This window comes from Grammomys surdaster, unplaced genomic scaffold (genome assembly GCF_004785775.1).
Source record: "Grammomys surdaster isolate TR1022 unplaced genomic scaffold, NIH_TR_1.0 126048, whole genome shotgun sequence".
Lineage (NCBI taxonomy): Eukaryota > Metazoa > Chordata > Mammalia > Rodentia > Muridae > Grammomys > Grammomys surdaster.
This window is the reverse complement of record NW_021620860.1, coordinates 3137834-3159308: the sequence shown is the minus strand read 5'-3', so window position 1 is coordinate 3159308 and position 21475 is coordinate 3137834. Positions and strand designations below refer to the sequence as shown.

The following is a 21475-nucleotide window of genomic DNA, read 5'->3' as shown; positions in this document are numbered from 1 at the left end:
TCTCTCTCTCTCTCTCTCTCTCTCTCTCTCTCTCTCTCTCTCTCTCTCTCTCATTCAGTTTCCCCTTAAACTTGACAAAGTGGAACCAAAATTCACCCTTGTCTTGGACATTCTTCTGAAACAAAGACTCTATTCTCCCTTTTAATGCTTGTAGAACTCCCATTAAAGTTGACTGTAAACTTCTGCATGGGATAAAAAAAAAAAGAAAAGAAAAAGGACAGATAGACAGAAAGAAAAAGAAAGAAAGAAAGAAAGGAAGAAAGGAAGAAAGGAAGAAAGGAAGAAAGGAAGAAAGGAAGAAAGGAAGAAAGACCTGCCCCCTTCTTTCCTTTACTCTGGTGTAACTTTTAAAGAGAAAACGGTAAGAACAGTGAGTGGTACAGAATACACATAGTGGTAAAGGAGTCCTGGCTGAGGTGACATGGCCTTTAAACATTCTGGAGTTCTCCCAAATGTCATCTCAATACATTATATTCTGTAAAACAGTCGTAGGAAGTATCTTGTGAAAGAAGTATGCATATGGATAGTGTAGGCCGAGTGCATCGTTGCTTTAAGTGAACCAAGAAAGTTCTTCCACTCGACCGCAGATGAAATTGCAGATTGTACAATGACGTTCTTACTGGTTGAAAACCAAAGAGCATAACTAGTAACAAAAGATGTCCTCTCCACTCCACACTGGGGCCTGTATGTGTGGACAGGCAACAGCATACACCTGCAAGGACCCGGCCAAACTGAGATAATGATCCAAAGACTGCTTCAGTGTTAAGCGTGATTCACGACGCACAATGCAGAGATCTTTCAAACAGAAACATGAGCCACCAAACCCCAGTTGCTTGTGTCTTCCTTTGAAAGATTTTCAAAGAAATAAACTCCTGCTAGAAAGCAGGGCAAGAAGGCATTTGATGAAAGCCTTCCCATATTTTAGCTCATGAATTTCCTTGTATTTATCACGTCTGCTGCTTGGATGGGCTTAATTATCCTGGGGTTTCTTCGAGAACAGCTCTGTCCTTTTGTCAGACTCTGTGCCTTTTCTGTCTGTAAACTCTAAGGTACTTGCTGAATTTTAAAGAGGAAGGAGAAAGAAGATGAGGAAGGGGGCAAAACATCCTCTCGGATTCGGATGGTGATTGGTAAACTACTTTGGAATAAACATGAGGCCTGTGAATGGAGATTAACTAGGAGACAGGTGCCTCCAATAACTGGATGGGTTGGGAGGAAGGCTAAAGGGCTGGGGCAGTTCACACTTTGGTTAAACTCTTCCAACTAAAAATTCCACCCTGGTAAAATTCAGAAGTTCAAGGAACAACATCACCATGATATTAACGACCTCTGAGGGCATATAGAGTTCAGAGTTCACCCTCTATTTACAACATACTCTCCGGCTGCTCCACCTCCTACGCCTCGCTTTAAAGGGGGGTGATTATTTAGGACATCATGACAGTCAGCCTGGCTAATTTTTATACAAAAACAGAGACAGTGGGAAATATAACAGCCAAGTATTAGGAATGGATAAAACGGGGAAGAGCCCAATCTTAGGAGAAGATATCCCCCGAACAGTTCAAAGTTCACTCTTTGTTCACATATAATGAAAAGTCTTCAGTTATCAGGTATTTAAACCCAAATCAGCAGTCCCATATCCGTAACCTGAGCCGAGTGTTCCTCCACCTAATGGCCACGCTGCTGTCGTTTGCAGCGAGTTGGGTGACAATCGATTTGTACTCGGAGACGGGAACAGATGGGCTTTCATTGTGAAGCTCCGCCTGTATGCAAATGTGAACGGAGTTTCACCCGATCCCGGGGTCTGACCTGACCGTGCACATGCATTTACTCAACGCGGCTCAGCCTTGGGGGGCGGCGAAGGGGGAATAAAAAATGGCAATCGGATAGTACCAGCGGCAGGTCAAGTTTACCATCCGTCTTTCAGCGGGACTGAGATGGCAACACAGTTATTTAGTTTCAGTGTTGATGTGCGTTGCAATAAACTCCATCATTTCACCTGTTTATGAACCCGGCCTCATATGAGATCTCTGTGAATTCAAACAAAGCTGGCAATCAACTCTCTTGTTTCCAGCAGAATGGGGGATTATGTACTTTAAAGATAAATAAATAAATAAAGCATACTTGTATTTCCCCCCCCCCCGTCTTCACAAGCATAAATCAATATTCTTTTCCTTCTGGCTCCTTTTATTTCTTACATTGACTTTATTAATTTCTTATTTGGAGGAAACAAAATACATTCTCCCCTCAAAATGCTCTTCATTTCAAATGAAGAAATATGATCATTAATGTCAGAATAAACAACCAGCATTTTAGATGTCAATTAACTGTTTTGCATGTACACAGCAATGTACAGTCCCTAATAAATCTTACAATTAAATGTGCAGCCCTTCATTAGAGTGGAAATATGAACAGCTGTAATCATACACATTCTATTGACAGAGAAAAATTTGGTTCCATTTGTAATTCTTCACATTGGCAAAGAATGAGAGACGGATTGGGACCATGATTGCCTTTATAACTATGGGCTTTTTAAACTTCCCATATACAGGATAACAAACCAATGTCTCTGACTTGGGGGTCTAACAGCAGTGATTTGCCTCTATTTTCTTCTCTCATGAAAGTAAATTTCTCTTGGGAAACATATAAGCCTTTGGCTAGAAAACCCATAGGACAAATACCCCCAAAGTGAACAAAATAACGAATTGCTGCTTGCTTCGGTACAGCTGTTCCTGGATGGGTTCTGTTAACTGATGCCTGGGATTGGCGTTAAAATCAGTTGGGGAGGAGGGAGAGTTGCTAAGAATATAAAGAAAGTTGAGGCATTCTGCAAAAACTGCTTCTGGCAACCAAAACACGCTGCTTCTAGCCACACAGGACCATTTCTAAAATAGAAAGGGGGTCTTCTGAAGTTATGTTTGCACAGATACAGGAAAAACCAAGATGAGAGTCCTTCAAAAAGCCAGGTGCCAAACTGTCTCTCCATAAGGATTCCTCCCCACTTACTCTGATCTCATCAAGACAGCCTACAGAAGCAGTTCTCAAGAGTTAGGCTTGAAATAATTCCAAAGAGAAACGAACGGTCAGGACTTGGGCTAGCATTTGTCTGCCTGGCCCTTGGAGTAGCTGACAGGGATAATAGTGAGTGAGGAGTTTCATGGCAGTGTAGCAAGCATTAAAAACTGTCATACTGCGCTCTGTGGCTATTGAACATTGATTCAATTATCTTGCATGGTCTCTGACTATGTATTTCAGAATAGATGGGAGGCTCTAAAATACCATATATGTGGACATACGTGTATATATACACACTGACACATAGGTATTTATATCTCTGTATGTAGAGCTTTCCTTATACAAACAAAGATTTATGTGAATGCAGGATTTTGTGTCCACATAAACCTTAGTTAGTGGTTGAATTATGAGAGGCCAGTTTAAGTCAAGGATATCATTTATACCTTCTGAAAATTTACTGGAGAATTGTGAAGGCAGTGCCTAACAGGGTATTCAAAATGTTTATTTACATTAGAAGCTAGGAACTCCCATGCTTAAAGTTTAACAAGAAGCTTAACAAGTCATGTTCTGGCATGAATAAGATTCCAGAGACTTCTTTTAAACAGGAAAATGAAAACGTTTGCAATATAAATACTGTAACCGAGTTGTTCAAAACATTATGTATAGCTATTTAGTGAGATGGTGCGTTTTTCTAAACTATTATCAGAAACAAACTTCAGATGTGAAAATCAATTTCTTTTGCAAGTAATGCATTGGAGGAAATGCCACACATTGAGAAAAGGTGCTTACATTTTTCTTTTTCTTTTTCTTTTTCTTTTTCTTTTTCTCTTCTTTCTTTCTTCCTTCCTCCCTTCCTTCCTTCCTTTCTTTCTTCTTCTCCTTTTATTTTTTTTGAGGAAGAAAAATCCCAGACACCATCAGTCAGCCTCCTGACAACTCCCAGGCATCTAGAAAATGCTGCACTTCCTGTCTTTATGAAATCCATGAACGCTCTTTTAGCTTGAGCAACTATGTCTCAAAGTTCTTGTAAACAAGGAGGGACTGAGCTCAAGTCAATATTCAACTGCCCATTTGGCCCTAATGTGTCAAGAACTCTTGCAAGTACTTTATGTGTGTTAACTCATTCAATCTTGGCGAAGGGGAGCAGGCCCTGGTTTTTTTGTTTGTTTGTTTTTTGTTTTGTTTTGTTTTTGTTCTTGTCTCCATCTTACAGATGGAGGATGCAGCTTTACTCAAATGATGGTTCCCATTGAGACCAGAGAATGGTACGTGTGAGAATCAGGACCTACATTTCTGGAAAGACCTTCTACATAATTAGATGGAGGGTTCGTCTCTCTGTGCCCATTTTGGCTGTAGGAAGAGATGACAGTGTCTGTAAAAGCCCTATGTACGAGCTATGCAACTTGTTTGACAGCCCATAAGAAGGGAGCATTGCAGCCAAACGAAGAAAGCAGGCAGCACTCTGTGCTCCCTTTGACGTTTGTGTATTTAGAGACAGCTGCTTTTGGTACATGGTATGACATGGGGCTCCTAAGACAGGGGCACAAATCCTTATGCAAGCTTCTCCGTGAACAGGGTTATCAGAAGCAGAGTAACAGGGCACGTTCGCTTTAAATTTGACCTCGTTCCAGCTCATCACTCTATTCCAAGGCAACAAAATTAGGTCTCTCTGGAGCACTTCGTTATTTTCCTTATTTACGCTAATGTTGGTTCGGCTGTACCTTTGGAAAGATGGCTGAAGAGAAATTAAGCAGAACGTAAGGGTCTTTTTCTTCCTCCTCTTTTTAAATCACCATTTTGAACCATAACTTAGTGTACCAAAGACCAGCTTGTGAACCACTGAGTTCACAATGAAAAGAACAGCACTGACAGTTCATAATTAGCTTCTTCACCCTGTCTGCCTGAGCACCCAGCAAAGGTGTGTGTCTGTACCCTGTCGGTTTGAGAGAAGGGGGTGGGGGGAGCCACCTTGTGGCTGGAAGGCGACCCAGCAGTCTCTATGACCCTTGCTGGTTCTCAGTAGGAAGGGGAGGGGGATGAGCATAGCAGCCAGCGATAAATCAGAAATATCAATCACTAAGTATCTGTGGAAAGTGGTAAGAGTTATAAATAGAATCTATAACTACGATAACACTAAGGCTGTAGTTGTAAATATACATTATCCTCTTTAATATGACACAGGGTAGATTGAGAACTGAGAAATTATTAAGACCCCACCAAAAAAAAATGGAAGAAAGAATGAAAACATTTAAGTTAAAATTATGTTCATTTTGTAATTCAATGAAGAATTCCCAGAGACATATTTTTAAATTTAATGTTGTTTTCTATAGCACAGAAAAAGCCCCACAGACATCTGTTTGCATACATTGTGTGTCAGGCAACATCAGATTTGAATGGAATTTATCTGAATTTTATATGCATGGCTTGATGTAAATTGAAATAAATTGTACAGCATACTCTGCGTGGACATATTGGTTTTTCCATCGCGGCCTGAACTTTTGACCCCAGGGCCTGGGCCGGTCACACGTTGACCTGTCTGAACTCTGCTGGTAGATCCAAGTGTGGAAGGTCGGCCTTGCAACCATGGCAACCATAAAGTAGGGTCCATGACTCCACTTTCCTTTTCTCTCTCTTTTCTCCACACTCCAAACAAAACAAAACAAATTAGTATATTCTCTCACAGTCAGTGAGTGTAATCTCAGAGTTCTTCTGCCAAGATGGGTTTTGCCCCAAACCTAAGCTCTGAGCAAAGCTTTCTTAACTGGCTTGTCAGATGTTAATGAAAGTTGGAAATGAAAGTCTTTATAAAAGTTAATGGAAAAGACCCCTTCCTGGGACACATTCATGTGCTTGTCTCCCATTAAAATAAAATATAATTTGCTTGCTCATATATTAGGCTATAGTGTTGCTATAGGTGTGTCATGCATCCAGATGAAAATTATACTTGTGTGGGATTTTCACATAATCCTTCTTAGGTAGATGTATGTATTTTTTTTAAATGATTTACTTATTTTGCTTTTACGTGCACTGGTGTTTGGCCAGCATGTATGTCCGTGTGAGGGTCTCAAATCACTTGGAGCTGGATTATAGACAGCTCTGAGTTGCCACGTGAGTGCTGGGAATTGAACTCAGGTTCTCTGGAAGAGCCGCCCCTGCTCTTAGCCACTGAGCCATCTCTCCAGACCTCCTAAATAGACTTAAATAAAAAATGATTGTTCCTAATATCCATGTCATACTGAACATTCTGCGGGTCCATAAAGCTAATCTGTCTGAAACAGTAAGCATAGGGCTTGGCTTCCTATTAGAAGATGTAGACTCTAGTTTGATCAGGACGTATTTATACCTCTGGTTTGCTCGATTTTTATTAGTTTATATCAACTGCACAAAGCACTGGGCTGAATAATGATATCCCCCATACTTGCATGTGATATAGTTTGATCATCCGCTCACCTCCCATTTCCCATTTGATAACCTTCTCTTGCCCTCCCCTCCTTCCACATCTCCAGGTGTCCCCCCTCCCTTTAAGTTCACGTCCCTTCCTCACCCCTAAATCCCAGAACTTACCATTTCACAATCATGGTGGCAGTCCCCAAGCAATGCTTACCCATTCTACAGGCTATGTCTGTGGCTGTTCATTTATCCATGCAAGAAGGCTTACCACGTAAGCTCCAACTCCATAAATTGAGGTAACCACAACAAAAAGATGTGTGACTGGTATTAAAGAGGGAGACACGGTTTTTTACAAGATAGGAACCTTGGAGGAAAGGAAGGGACTATTAGACACCAGTCACAAATGTGTAAGAGTTTGACATTGTATACAACCTGACCAAGAAACATGACTTCATAGAGTGTTGGATTGGCCATGGATTTCATGAAAAGGACCTCCTATGAACAAAGCATTGGAAAAGGCAGTCAGTGCACAGACAATCCAGATTTAAAAGGTCTCAAAGAATAAGCAAAACCTTGGATGGTATTGGTAATGTGTACGTGTTAGATGTGTTAGGTGTGACTGGATAGATGGGGATACAACCTGGCAGGGATTACAAAGATTCTTGAATGATCATGGAACAATCTGATTTTTCTAGGGTTGACTGTTATCTTTTTAAAAGGGAAAGATGAAGAAAATCTTAATTTCTACAAGTTGGAGGTAGAAACCTGAAAATCTGCAATATTTCACGAATTGCCTTTGGGCAACCCCAGCTAGCTGGTTTGACAGAGCACAGAGGAAGGAGGTTCCTTCCCATTTAGAGTGGCCATGAAGCTGTTTACAAACAGCAACAGATACTTCAGGAAGGATTTCCTTTGTCAGGAGATACTGAAGCTATGTTTTAAAAAAAAACAGCATGGTGTGGGCAAGGCAAACCAGGATGTTCAGAGTCTCCCCTAGCTACCTGAGATATTATCTCAAAAAAATAAACTAGTTAGATGACTGACTGTCTAGCTCCAACAGTAGGATAGCTGTATCGGATTCAAAATTGTCAAGGAGGTGTGGTGGAAGGGATCAAAAGCTTCTTGGGAAAACTTAATTCCTTTGGTGTCTCTGGAAAGGACTGTTTATACTTTCCTGGAGGATGGAGAGCCATCACTTTTTAATTGGTGTGTTCAGGAAGATCCGATATCTCCTTTAATGAGCACTTTGGATTGGTGGCCATCCCTGTCGGGTTCCAGTCCTGATATCCAACCTCAGGAAGGACTAGAGGCCCATGCACTCCACTTTCTAGAAATGGAGATGCCTAGCTTCTGCCCAGTTTTACACTATCAAGAACAGTTTCTGCATTGGCTTTCATGGCTGAAGATAAGAACTTCTCATCCTTCTCCCTGGCTTGTGTATGTGTGTGCGTGCGTGCATGTGTGTGTGTGTGTACATACATGGATGCACATGTGTGTACACGCATGTGGAGGTCAGGGGCTGATATAGGGTGCCTTCCTTGATTGCCATCCACCTAATACGTTCAGTTGTCTCACTTGCATGCTTGTTTCCATGGCAAGAACTTAACCCACTGAACATCTCACAACCCACAGAGCTGAGGGTCTCCTCAGCTTTACCCTTCACTTATCTAGATCTTCTCCTCTTCCAGCTCTTGTTGTAACTTTCAGAGAGACCCTCCCCAAAATGTCTTCATGTCTTTCCAATGCCAGAACTAGGAACCACACAGGTTATAGATATCTTTTCTTTTTCTGTATTGAGAAGTGTGTGATTTCCACCCCCAAAAAAATGCATTTACAAACATGCATATATAGACCATTACATAAAGTAAGTGTCCCTCAGGGATCCGTATGCTTAGCTCTTAACTGCTTTGGGTGCATGGTTCTTGGCTGTGATGGTAGACACGTTAAATCGTGTTTCCCTTTAAACTCACATGAGATAGCTAAGTGTGAATTTCCAACTGCCCCCCCCCAGCTTTAAAACTCACAGCCATTGCAGATTTTATTTCCATTTCCCCGGTGTCTGCTGAAGTGATAAAAACAAGATACAAAAACTGTCACATAGTGTGATGTTCCTCTGTGTGATCCCCGTTATATAACCTTGCTGTTCGGATTCCGAAATGGTCCACTGAACATGCCTTACGGCTTCCTGGATGCTGGAAGTTTGATTTCTGGTTATTGTCGAGCAGCCTCCTGTGTGGTCTAGGTATGATATGTTCAGAAGAGTGAATTCTCAGAAAAAGTCATTAGAGTCAAATTTTGGAAGGTACTTTTCCCCTCCAAGCCTGTGTATTTTACAGACATTCCCCTGCCCCACAGCCGAAAAACTAATATTAACACCAAGCTTTTCATGCAAGGTGGTTCTAGAGCTGTAAAATTGGAGGCTCTCAGAAGAGAGTGACCATTTCAATGCGGGTTTCCTTCTGTGCAGACTCCAGTGGTCTTACAGTATTTCCTCAGCAGCTCTGACCATAAAGCTGTAGTGAGACTTGATGAACAGCCTGTCCTTAGAGGAAAACACCCATCTATTTGTGTTTCCGAAACTCCAGGGCGTCATTTGGCAAGTTTGCTAGATGGTTAGTTAAAAGATGATTTGCAAATTTGTGGGAGCAGTTGGAGTAAGATGTGATCTAACCGAGTATCTTCAAGGAAAAAAAAGGTTGGTTTCCTGTTTTTCTTTTGTAGTACAGAGATGGAATCCAAGGCCCTGTGTATGCTAGGCAAGTGCTGCGTCATTGAACTACATCCCAGGCCAGAGGGAAGGTCTATTTATTCTTGTTACATGTGTATGAGAATTTGTCTACATGTATGTCTGTGCATCACCTGTGTGTCCAGCGCCCAGAAGAGGGTGTTAGATCCCCTGGAACTGCAATTACAGATAGCTATAAACTGCTCTGTGTGTGTGTGTGTGTGTGTGTGTGTGTGTGTGTGTGTGTGTGGTTGCTGGAGTCGAACCCAGGTCCTCTGCAAGAGCATCCAGTGCTCTTAGCTGCTGAGCCATCTCTTCAGCCCCATCACATCAGAGGATAAAAGGAAATATCAATAGTGTCTTAAGAAGCACTTCCATTTCTATATCTCGGGACAGTGGCGCCAGACTGTCATCTAGTAATTTATGATGTCATCTAGTACAAAGCTGCTGGTGAGGTGAAACTCCGGTGCTTCTCTGCCTCTGTTTCTGCTGGGTTGAGGAGATTTCTGCTTTGAGAATAGTCCGTTCTCAGCTGGTCAATCTGTTGGTTTTGCTGATCCTTTTAGTATCTAAGCAATCTTTACAAACTTCAGTTTTTAAGATTCACATTTGGGTTGTAAAATATAGAATTTCTCATAAACCAGCTCACTTTACGTCTGCGTGTTCCTGCGTGTGCGCATGCACATATGTGTGTGCGTGTATGTGGAGGCCAGAGGTTGATGTCAGACGTCTTCTTTGACAACTTTCTACCTTACTTCTTGGCTCAGGACTCTCACTGAATGTGGAGCTCATCACTTTGACTAGAGTGGCTGGCCAGCAAGCCCAGCTTTCACAATGGGTGCTGGGGATCTGAACTCACGTCCTTATACTTGCATGGCAAACACTTTAACGGCTAAACCATCTCCTCGGCTCTGGTTCACTCTGGAAAGAAAAAAAAAAAAAAAAGACAAGCTTCCTGTGATTTAATTTCCTCAAACCACTGCTGCCCTTATGTTGGAACTCTGTGTTTGCCCTGTACCTTCTCCAGACTATAGCTCCTTGAGTGCTCAGCACATGCCAATCGGCAGGGTTCATTAACGCGTGCTGTTGAATCACAGAGTGATAGAGAATGGGTTTCAGTTGAGTAATAGAACACAGAAACTCACAGATTCCTTGTGTATTGGGGGTGGTTAGGCTCATTCGAAAGACACGCCATCCAAAAAGTCTTACCAGTGTTGCTGGCTCTCCTGAACAGCTGCATCGTGGAGAGAATGGACAGGATACCCTCAAACATGAAAGAAGTTCCATGGTACCATAGCCGCTCCTCACTAAGAATCTCCGTGAAACTGTGAGGGATGGCAGAAGGGACCTCCACTTCCTGTTAGTGGAACATAATATAAGCAATATATATAATATAACCATGGCAATATAAGACACCCAAGGGCAACATAGTAGTAAAAAAGTATCCCTCCATCCCACTGATTATCGTAAGCATTTGGATTTGAAGCAAGGATATGCGTTCTTCTATCCTCCATAGAAAAGGAGCAGATGTATTAAAGCTGTCATGTCAATTTATTGGTAGTGACTGGCTCGGTGACTGGATAGCATTTGGTATATATCATATCTTTGCTACCTGTAGAACTTCCTTGGAAAATACACAAGAAAGACAGCATTTGGGGCAATACACGATATTACAGTGTGTTTCTGTTTTGGTCACCGGGAAGCGACTGTGTCCCTGGATTCTTCTGTTTTGAGCTGACGATCTCTCCGTTGGTCACTGTCATGCGCTCCTACATCTGCTCTTTCCTGCTGGCGTCCTGTCACTTTAGCACAAACTTAAAACACATCGCCATGGTATTTATTTTAAAAAATAATCTTGTCATTTGCAACTAAGGATGAAATATTTCCTGAGTTTATACATTCACTGGAAGAAACTACTTAGCCCAATGTGTGTGAGACCCTTCCTGGGTGCCTCACACACTGGAAGAAGACCAGGAGTCATGAGGACCATAAGAAAGGTTGAAGAAATCTAAACTCTGAGGCTGGAGAGATGGCTCAGTGGTTATGAGCACTGGCTGGTCTTCCAGAGGACCCAGGTTTGATTCCCAGCACCCACATAGTGGCTCACAACCATCTGTAACTCCAGTTCTAGGGGCTCCTCCTTGGGGACTGGGCACTCATGTGATGCAGACATTCAGACAGGTAAAACATTGATTGATATTCATATATCATATGAATCATACATATATATATGAAAAAAGAATCCAGAGTCAATTGAAATTCTCAGAGTCTCTTCCATGTACAAGGCACAAGGCTAGGTGTTCTTAGGGAGGTCAGTAAGGGCTCATCCCTGCACTGTACTTTCAAGGTCCTGGATGTGGGGCTGGTGGGGGCAGTGGAAAGGGTAGAAGAGAAACAAAGCAAGAAAGCCTTTACTAACATTTTTAGGAGCAGTTTCAGTAGATTAGGAAAAGTTCAGGATGGAGTGCAGAGTGAAGAACTAGAAACTGGGTATTTGCAAGCCCCCAAAATAGTTGGTTAGTAAAAAGAAGGCCCCGGGAGAGCAAATAAGATCACAGTCCATGAGACTGCAACGATGAAACCCTGAGTGTGTACAATTGATATGCACTAATTAAAAGCAGCTTTTAAAAGAAAGGAACAGAAGGATGGTTTTGTTTTGGGAAAGGATAGACCAGAGCTGTTTAATGAGAAAAGCTGGGGCTGAGGCAGGAGCTTGGTTGATAGAGTGCTTCCCTGGCATACACAAAACCCTGTTCCATCCCCAGCACCTCTTAAACTGAGTATAGCCGTGTGTCTGTAATCCCCATGCGTGCGAGGTAGAGACAAGAAGTTCAGAAGTTCGAAGTCCTCATCAGCATCACAAGAAGATGGAGGCCAGCTTTAGAAACAGAGAGTGGCCTTGTCTCATAATAAGGAAGAGGAGGAAGAAGAGGAAGAAGAATGAGAAGAACGAGAAGGAGAAGGAGGAGAAGAAGAAAGGTAAAAGGAAAGAGAAGAGGGGGAAAAGGAAGAAGAAGAGGAAAAGGGGGTGCAGTAGACATGAATCACTCAGGACCACTCAGGGATCAGTCCTGGCAAACAGACAAGTCATTGGCTCTTTAGAAAAAAGCAGCTACATTTCAGAAGGAAGAAATAATGCAGCGATAGTTTAACTGAAGGGAAGGAAAGGGAAAGCCAGATGCCAAGAGTAAAGAGCATGGAGTAGGACTGATCCAGGGCTTAGGAAAAAGGTAAGCTTGGAGCAGCCACTAAAGAAATACAACAGGGTTAGGACTTAACACTAAATACCACTGGTTAGGCAAAAAGGACTTAACACTAAGCACCACTGGCTAGGCAAAAAGGACTTAACACTAAGCACCACTGGTTAGGCAAAAAGGACTTAACACTAAGCACCACTGGAAACTATCCCAATCTGTTTCCTCAACATCAAACACTAAATGGAGAACTCATGGGGGAAGAAAATGCTAGAAGATTCTGATCGTTTCATTTTTCACCTCAGCTCTCTCTCATCACTTCTTTGCTCTGATATTAAGTATAACTCCAGTCATGGACAAGCACCCACAGTTGCATGCTGAGCATCCTGAGTCTTCGATTACTTTCCCTGTCCTGAAGAGATATGACAGTCACAGTCAGGGTAGACATGTCTGTCCTCAATTATCCCTCACAGTTTACAAGTCAACTTTCTCTTTCTGTTTCCGCAATCCCCACATTTTCTTATAATTCCCCAGGGTCTCCCAGCCTCCTGACCCAGAGCCTTCATTCAGCCATTCTGACCATCTTAATCTTCGCCTCAAAGGCTTAGAGTAGCAGGTGCCTCTTGCTCTCTTACCCTTTCAAACGCCAATATTTTCTCCTCATCCACCTTTACTGTGTTGCACCCTCGTCTATGGGTAGAGCTGTAGATGATGCCAAACTTGGGATGGATCTATGGATAGCTCAGTGGTTAAGAGCACAGGCCATTCTTCCAGAAAACCCAGGTTCAATTCCAGGATCCTAACAATCTGTAACTCCTGCCCCAGGGGATCCAACACCCCTTTCTGGCCTCAGTGGTCACTGCATGCATAGACACACGTGAAGACACAACACCTACTAACACTTTAAAAGATGGTGGCAGGCCTGGGGAGGTGTTGGAGGATAAAGTTGGAGCCTCTGGAATACATAGGGGATGACAGAATAGAGCAATCCCCACAAAATGCTACAATTTCAGGAGCTCGGATTTATGGATGTGAGTGTGTTTGCTTGTTTGTTTGTTTGTTTATCAGATTAGAAACCATGATCTGGTTATATTTCTGAATCCACCTTTTAAGTTACCTGACCCAGATTTGAAATGCCTGTCCTCCCTGGAGTCTTTGTCATTACCCAAACCCAGCCCTGTGCCTTCTACCTCAATGCCTTTTCTAGTCTCTCCACTCACACTCACTTCAAAGATCCACTCAGACTCCATTTTCCCTGACTTCCTCAGCACCTGGCTGGCCCCCACCCCACTTCCCCTCTATCGTAGCTGCTACCACTGTATTACCAGTACATGGTAATATAGCTTGCGTTATATTACCATGTACCGACTGTTTTCCAATGTATTAGGACCTCCCAGTGGACAAGAATCAGGTCTTAATTTATACATATATATCCCCCACAGGTTACAGTATATATTGGATTTCCAAAAAATGTCAGATTGATCCAGAAATGTTGTTGCATGGTCTGGATTTACAAATAATATTTATTTATCAGTCACAGCCTAAAGAACCTTCAAAGAACCTTTAGTTAATAGCACTCTCTCCTTTGCAGTGTGTATTAATATGCTGCAGAGTGGCAGCCTCCCTCTCTTCCTCCATCGATGATATCCAGAGATCCTTCTCCCTTTGATGCCAGAAATACTGAGGGATAGGAAGCACACTGTACCAGAGAGACCCAAGATGAATGTTTACTTCCTTCAATACTGTAGCCTATGAGAACAAAGGCAAACGCTGGACCGTCCACTGACACCAGCAGAGACAAATGGAAGAGGCTGGAACTTTAGGAGAGGGGAGGGAGGCACCAGCAAGGGCATGCTCTGTTGTATAAGCTGCAAGCCAGGGATGAGAAGGTGGCAGCCGAACTAATCCACATTACGACATTATATCCCGTTGACTGCTGAAATATGGTTTCTGCAGAAATGTCAACAATCTGGGATCTCCCATGTGAAATGAAAATGCTGGTATTAATATGACGCTTTCCATTCAAAGAATCCCAAGGAGCCTTATAAATTAAAGTAGGAGCATTTCTCATACAACATCTTTGATGTCTTCCATATCCAAAATCCTGCCTCTGATGGCTAAAATCTCCGTCCGCTGCCCCATCACCCACCGTTACAGGTTTTATCAGATTTGTGCTTCCTTTTTGGTATTGTAAGGCCCACAATTTGCACAATTTGTCTTCTAGCCTATGCCACAGCCCTCCTACCTACTTCCCTTCCCCCACTAACATGGAAAGTGAATTCAATTAGACCTAAGACAAAGAGTAATTGCATTGGAAAATAGAAAAAAAAATCTCATCCTAGAGTGATTAAGCTTTTTATCATATAGGAGGGTTTTTTTTTTTAAGCTCCTTCTTGAAAATAGGATTCCATGGAAAAAACGAACACAGGATTTGCTGAATCACCGTGTAGAGTCATGATGCTAATCCCCCAGTTAGCTCCCCAGCTCTCAGCTCCGAGATGACTGGGTATGCATTGTAAGATATAAGAAGTGTAAAATTATGATTAAAATCTCCAGGAGATTATGATTTGACTATTCCTATTTTATAAAAATAATATAAATATAAAAGGCTTACTTTATAGCATAAATATAAGTAAAATATCAGAATCTGAAGCATATCCTACCTCTTCCTCTTGGGCTCCTGAAAGTGAATATAATAACTTGATCTCTTGGAATCATCTTGTGCCTATCAGAAGGTGGTGACCCCTTCCGCATATCCACTCACAAGTGGCCCAAGTGAAGCCTGAGCTAGCCCCGCTACCCAAACTCCTTTGCCAGCAGCTCTGACAGGTTGCTTTTTGGTGGTGATTCTGACTTACCTAGATAGATGGTAAATGCAATGGGACTTCTTGAGCTGAGTAACTAAGGACCACATGCAGGCTGGTCATTCTCAGTACGTGTTTAAAGTGGGTTGTGTCAACTTTAAAGAAAGAAACTTTAAAGGTGACTCCCGGGGACATCTTGAAGAATCTAGGATAAAGTGCTTGCCTGGGGTGCATGAAAGCCTGAATTTGGTTCCCCAGCTTCTCCACTGAGAAAAGGAAATTCTGGTGTATCAGCAACTATGTTCAGGAAGATGCTACAGTCAGCCTGTTGCAGTTACCTGCTTGAGGGTGGTGTGCAGCAGGCAGGACTCTGGTGTAGAGAAGGAGGTCCAAGAGACCTGAACCAAGACATCTGCGTTCTTGAAGCTCTTACCAGCTATATTATTTTGGTTGTTTCATCCGTATCTGAGCTCAGGAGATAGGATTTGTTCATTTCTAAAACTTTACCCTTTTCTTCCTTAGTCAAACTACCTTTTGCTATGGGAAAGTTTTACCTCTCCAGCCCCAAACTTTTCCTGTTTGCTCTTTAATAACAAAATGAAATACTGACCGTATTCTTTTTTTATTTTTGCATGTGTATGTCTTTGTGGTGTGTGTGCATGCTTGTATTCATGTTTCCAGGTGGGTGGACATGCATATGTTTTCACATGTGTGTGTGTGTCACACATGCACACACATACACACATGCACACACACACACACACACACACACACACACACACACACGGAGGTCCAAGGTCGACCATGGTTGTCTTCCTCAGTCGCTCTCTGCTTCTTTATTGAGGCAGGACCTTTCACTGAATCTATGGCTTGCTGCCTCCCCTACACTAGTGAGGTAGCTTGCTTTGGGAATCCCCTATCTCTGTCTCTTAAGTACTGCCATTAGAGGCAACCACTGTGCCTGCCCAGATTTTATGTGGGTCAGGGTGAGCCTGACTCCAGTCTTGAATCAAGTGCTTTATCCACTGGGCTATCTCCCCAACCAGACTGTATTTTTTATGTCTCACAGATAGCCAGCAACAAAGACACGGGCTCTTTTGACTTGAGTTTCTCCTGGAAGTAGAAAAATTTTTGTATATGTTTTTGATCATTTGATGAAACCCTACTTTTCATTGGCTGCTGTTAGAACCCTAATTTTTATTGGCTGCCATCCTAAATGGGACATAGGTCTGAGAAGTCAAGAGAGGCAGTTAAATGTCTAATGACGTGACAGAAGTTTTGTGTTCCCTGCCTTGCCATTTGATCTTGCTTTTGTCCCATTTCTAACAAGAAACGATCATGTCTGTAACTAAGAGGCAATTTATATCATTCTTTGAAATATGCCAGTAGAAGGCATGACATAAATAAATCCCAGTGTTAACTGCACTATATTTTTAGCCCATCTCTTATGAAATCTCTTGAACATATGACAGATTTATTTACTTATATAAACTCAGTTTGTTTCTCTTAGCAAAATTTGTGTCATGATGAATACTTTAAAATAACTTTACATGTTAACCAAGGATTAGAGATACTGATTTATAGACTTATAAGACTTATAGACTTGTAGAAGGAAGAGTAACAGAACCACCATCTAGCTGGGCCTGACACAGGCCTACAATGACAAATGCTCAGGAAGGAGGCTGGGACCGAAGGATGGCAAGTTCAAGGCCTGCATGGACTGCGTGGACTACTGAGTGAGTTCAAGGTTAGCTTAGTCAACTTGGTGAGACCCTGCGACTCTGCCTCTACATCTAAGGATGTAGCTTAATGGTAGGGTGCTCGCCTGGAAGTTCAAGGTTCTGGGTTCAATTCTCAGTGCTGAAAGCAAACAAACAAATTATACAATACTGTATTAGAGACATGGAGGGAGATAAGTTTTAAAATTCTTAAGTGAGGTTTTTTTTGTCAGTCAATAGGAGGGCAGGTTATACATACATGCATACATACACATACATATATGTACATATATATATACATATGTACATAATTATGTATGGATAATTATGTAGGCATGTTTAAAGCTGCAGCTACATGAATTGAGTTAATCAGTTCTCATAGACTTGGTGAAAGTCATAGGGATGGTCAGTCGAAGTTACAGTCTGGTTCTACCAGCAGCCTTCAGAAAGGAAACAGCTTGAGTTACTTCAGACCACTGTGGCTTTTTGTATTTTTTCTTTAAATTAAAGTTAACACAAGGCTAATGGTTACCTGCAGTCTGAATGTTTTATGATAATATTTTATGTTTCTCTCCAAAATACAACCAGGAAGTCATTGCTTTTTCTCAAAACTGGAATGAAGTGAACACCAGCCAACCGTGGTACTGTTGCATGTATGCGCGTGTAGGTGTCCCCAGATGTGCACATAACTCTTTTCCTCACAGCGAGACTTGAGCAGAAGCTCGCTCCCTCATGGAGTAGTTCAAATGTCACTGAGCAGGAAATTTTTGTGAGACTAGAATATCGTGAACTTAACATACGTCTGTGTGCGTGCTCTGGCAGCATGTGAGGTCTTTTTAAATCTCAGCATAATAAAATTAAGTCAAGATCTCTCTCTGTGCTTTTATGCTGGTTTGGGGTGTTACTTGGCTTAGAACTTGGAAAGTATTCCTTTGCCAAACAACAACCTTGCTTCGTTTTCCTTTCTGTTCTAAGCTGCCTGCAACCCCTTTTTGAATACCGAGAAACAACGCAATTAATTTTCTCCAGCGCAATCATGCATAGATTTAATAAGCATCCGAAGGTAGGATCCATCTGTAAAGGATGCGCCTCATGCTAAATTACTTCTCTTCTGTGGTTGTTTTTTTTTTCTTTCCAAACCTTAATTAATTGAAGAAAAAAATGTTTATTAAAGTGGGAACAGGCTGGGTTCTGGCTCTCCGTCTCTGGTTCAAAAGTTCATGCAATTCCCCGAAGGCTCATCTGAATGCCTGTGTCTCCCTCTCTCTAGCTTTCTCTCTCCATTTCTGTGGTGGAGATGCTTGCCTGTAAAAGGTGTTATTGTGTTCCCAGGCTCTATTTTAATAATCGTAACTTTGAGTGAACTTTTTCTGTATGTCTAGATTTGCCTGTGGTATGTAGATAAATAGTACAGACAGACACACAGACATGTCATTTACTCATTTTTCCTATTGATCTGAACTAAAAGAAAAAAAATGGACTTTCTTCCTGTGGCATCTTTAAATAGGATATAGAAGGAGAATGGAAGTTTAATTCTACAGGTGGAGCTGAGACAGGAGAGTAAGATAAGCCTTTATGAATAAATCTGGACTCAAAGAAAAAGTATGAACCCCAGCCAACTAAAGAACTATTTATCCATAGACTAGGAAGTGACTCACTCCTCTGAGGCGCTTTGGACACCGAAGACATTTCCTGACCGCAGCAAGCCTTTTATGACCATAGTGGCAGATAATGATTTTCTAGCAGATGAAAACTCTGGCCAGTCATTCACCGAGAGGCTGCTGTTCTCTTCCTTTTGTGATTTTTTTTCAGACTTTTACTTTTTCTCTTTTTGCTGTTTTCAACAAAGTTTAGATCCTTGTTAAAAGTGAAAAGGAGAGACATGCCATAATTTTCATTCAAATCATTTTGTTTATTTTTTCCCCCAGAAGTAGGACTTGTTTTCTCGTTTTACATAAAGTTTCACAGTCACGGTCCCGTTCGGATTGTAGTCTTCAGTGCTCCAGTCTGGGTTGCTGTTTTTCCCTCTGCCCAGCTCTTTCTGGCAAAATGCAGTGAGCACATGAGAGCCTCAGAGGGTTTTCCCCAACTCCATTTGGTCTGCTGTGGAACGCCTACCAAGGTCCTAAAATCACAGGGTCTGCTAGCCATTTTAACCTTTAAAAGTACACATGGAAGTTTCGGGGGCGGGGGGCAGGAAGGTTAAAAAAAAAGCAGTATGGAAATGCATTTCAGTTTGGCATAGACACAGCCACAATCATGGTGCATCTGTCAGGTACACATGGCATCTCATACCCATGAGTGACAGAGGAGCAAGCCACGGAAACGTCCCTAGAAGGACACCGCAGCATGAGCCTTCCACATTTTCCTCTCAGAGGAAAGAGCTATAGCCACAGCATGTTAGCATGTGCATCTTTGGGGTGCATTTGAAAGCCTGTGTATCAGATCATATGGAGATGCGATGCCGAAATATGGTCAGGCAGTAAGATTCTCTAACAGATGAAGTGGGAACTTGTAGACCCAGGAAGACTTGGGAGGGTCTGGCCATGGCTCTCGAAAAAGATGTTGTTTGGGACTTCTGTGAAAATCCTGCATTCAGCAGCTGCTGCTCGCACAAATTGCATGCATGTAAACAACGTACCTTTGAAGGGAGGGTGTGTGGGCCCTTTCTCCTATGTGCTTATGTCTCTGTTGTCGTAGATTGGCGTCCTCTGTGAGCTATTCAGTGACATTTCAGAACCATTTCGCTCTGCAGAAAACCCGCAGCTGTGTTTCTTTCGCTTTGACACTGTAGCACTTGCTCTCGAAATTGCTAGTTAGAAAAAAAAATTGTTGAGGCCGGTGGCTGTAATCAGCGTGGTTGCTGTCTGTTTCCTCAGACTAATAGCAGAGCGATCTGAGTCTCAGAGTTCAAATAGAGGTTATCTTTCCCAGGTAGCATCTCGTCCAACGAGAATTTGATTTTTTTCTATAGGACTTTACTCCATTAGATTAATGAAATTTCAATGAGAGCCTGGCGCCCCCTGAAGCTTTGTTAAGAAAACAAATGGTGATTCTGTAGGTGTGACAGCTTGCTCGGAGACTTACGAGAAGGTGAACACATCCCCACAATCCAGGCAGCCCGGAACATTGATCTCTATTTAAAGCACCAATCGGATTTTTGTTAATTATAAATGATTGATCTGCAGTTTTCCCCCCTCTCCTCTTCTGTATGTGCTTTCCCCTCCCTCCCCCACTTCTAACTTCTTTGCATGCTGAGTGCAGAGCTTTTTGTTAAAGAGACAATCATAAAGAGAAGATTACAGCAGGGCCGGCAGTGACGCTGTTGTAAATGTCACCAGTCTGAGCATTCCCCTTCACAAGGTTGAGGTGAGCCCTGTGTAGAGTTCAGACTACCTCTGTGTTCCCAGTTTAGTTGACTCGTTCCTAAAAGAAAGGATTCTTTCTGATGGAAAGAAAGTCTTCAAATCATCAGGCTACTGTCAAGTAGACCCTCATTGTTGTATTTTAAAATTTGACTTATAAGCCAAACTCCATTTTAACTCTGAGCCGGAGATCATGCCAGGTAAAAACCACCATGTGATATGTGGGACCAGGCCACTCCATATGAGACAGATGACAGGATAGGCAAAGGGAACCTCTCTCCCCCTATGTCTTCATCTGTAGACATTTAGGTGATTAGTCTACATTTTAATCTTTGTGGAATAGATACTTAGTAACATTTACAAGTAATCTTGTACTAAAATAATACTGGCAAGCATGTATATTATTCTTTTTAATTAAAGTTTATTTATTGAGCTGGGGAGACAGCTCAGTGGTTAAGAGCACTGGCTGCTCTTCCAGAGGTCTTGAATCCAGTTCCCAGCACTCACATGGTGTCTCACAACCATCTGTAATGGAATCCGATGCCTTCTTCTGGTGTATCTGAAGACAGAACACTCATATACAAAATATATCTTTTTTAAACATTTATTATTTATTTATTTATTTACTGGGGGTGGGGGGTGCATGTGCACTCATAACACATACTCATGCTACACTGTGTAATTAGAGGACAGCTTGTAGGACTTCCACCATGTGGGTTCCAGGGGTAGAACTCAGGCCATCAGACTTGGTGGGATGCACCATTAGGCCATCATGCCAACATGGGCATCTTTTTCTTGGCCATTGTTTACCACCCATAGTTCTGAAAGAACACATGGAGAAAAATGACCCTAACTTCTTTGTAGATCTATATTTTAAAAAAAAATTATCTGAACATTCAATGTATTTGTGTATTGAACACAAAAGCACATGGTTTCCTCTCTGCAATTTATAAACATAAAACACAAATAGAGGGTAATTTACATGGCTCATGGGAAACTATTGGTAAAATTAGAACTTGAGATGTGCAAGCCTTAGTTTGACTCTGAACCTCATAGATTTAACACATATGACTCAAACATTGATATGTGTGCGTGTGTGTGTGTGTGTGTGTGTGTGTGTGTGTGCATGTGCCTGTCTGTCTGTCTTTCTCAAGTTTGAGCCTGTAAGTTTTAGGATATGGCTTTTCAAGTTAGAATAGCACTCTCATCCCAGCATTCCTTTGTCTTCAAATTGTCTAAATCATCCGAAACATGCACAGAATTTTCT

At 42.0% G+C, this 21475-nt stretch overlaps 1 protein-coding gene and 1 long non-coding RNA gene across 4 annotated transcripts in view; one reads left to right on the top strand and one right to left on the bottom strand.

Annotated features, from left to right (window-relative positions):
• Nucleotides 1-21475, top strand: part of Skap1 (src kinase associated phosphoprotein 1) — a 295894-nt gene that overhangs the window by 110018 nt on the left and 164401 nt on the right. The gene's annotated exons all lie outside the window — the stretch shown is intronic.
• LOC114610434 lies at nt 5158-19655 on the bottom strand. Its single transcript, XR_003709687.1, has 2 exons — nt 19485-19655; nt 5158-5655 (listed from the first exon to the last, which is right to left on the bottom strand). It is a non-coding gene; the product is annotated as an uncharacterized LOC114610434 (long non-coding RNA).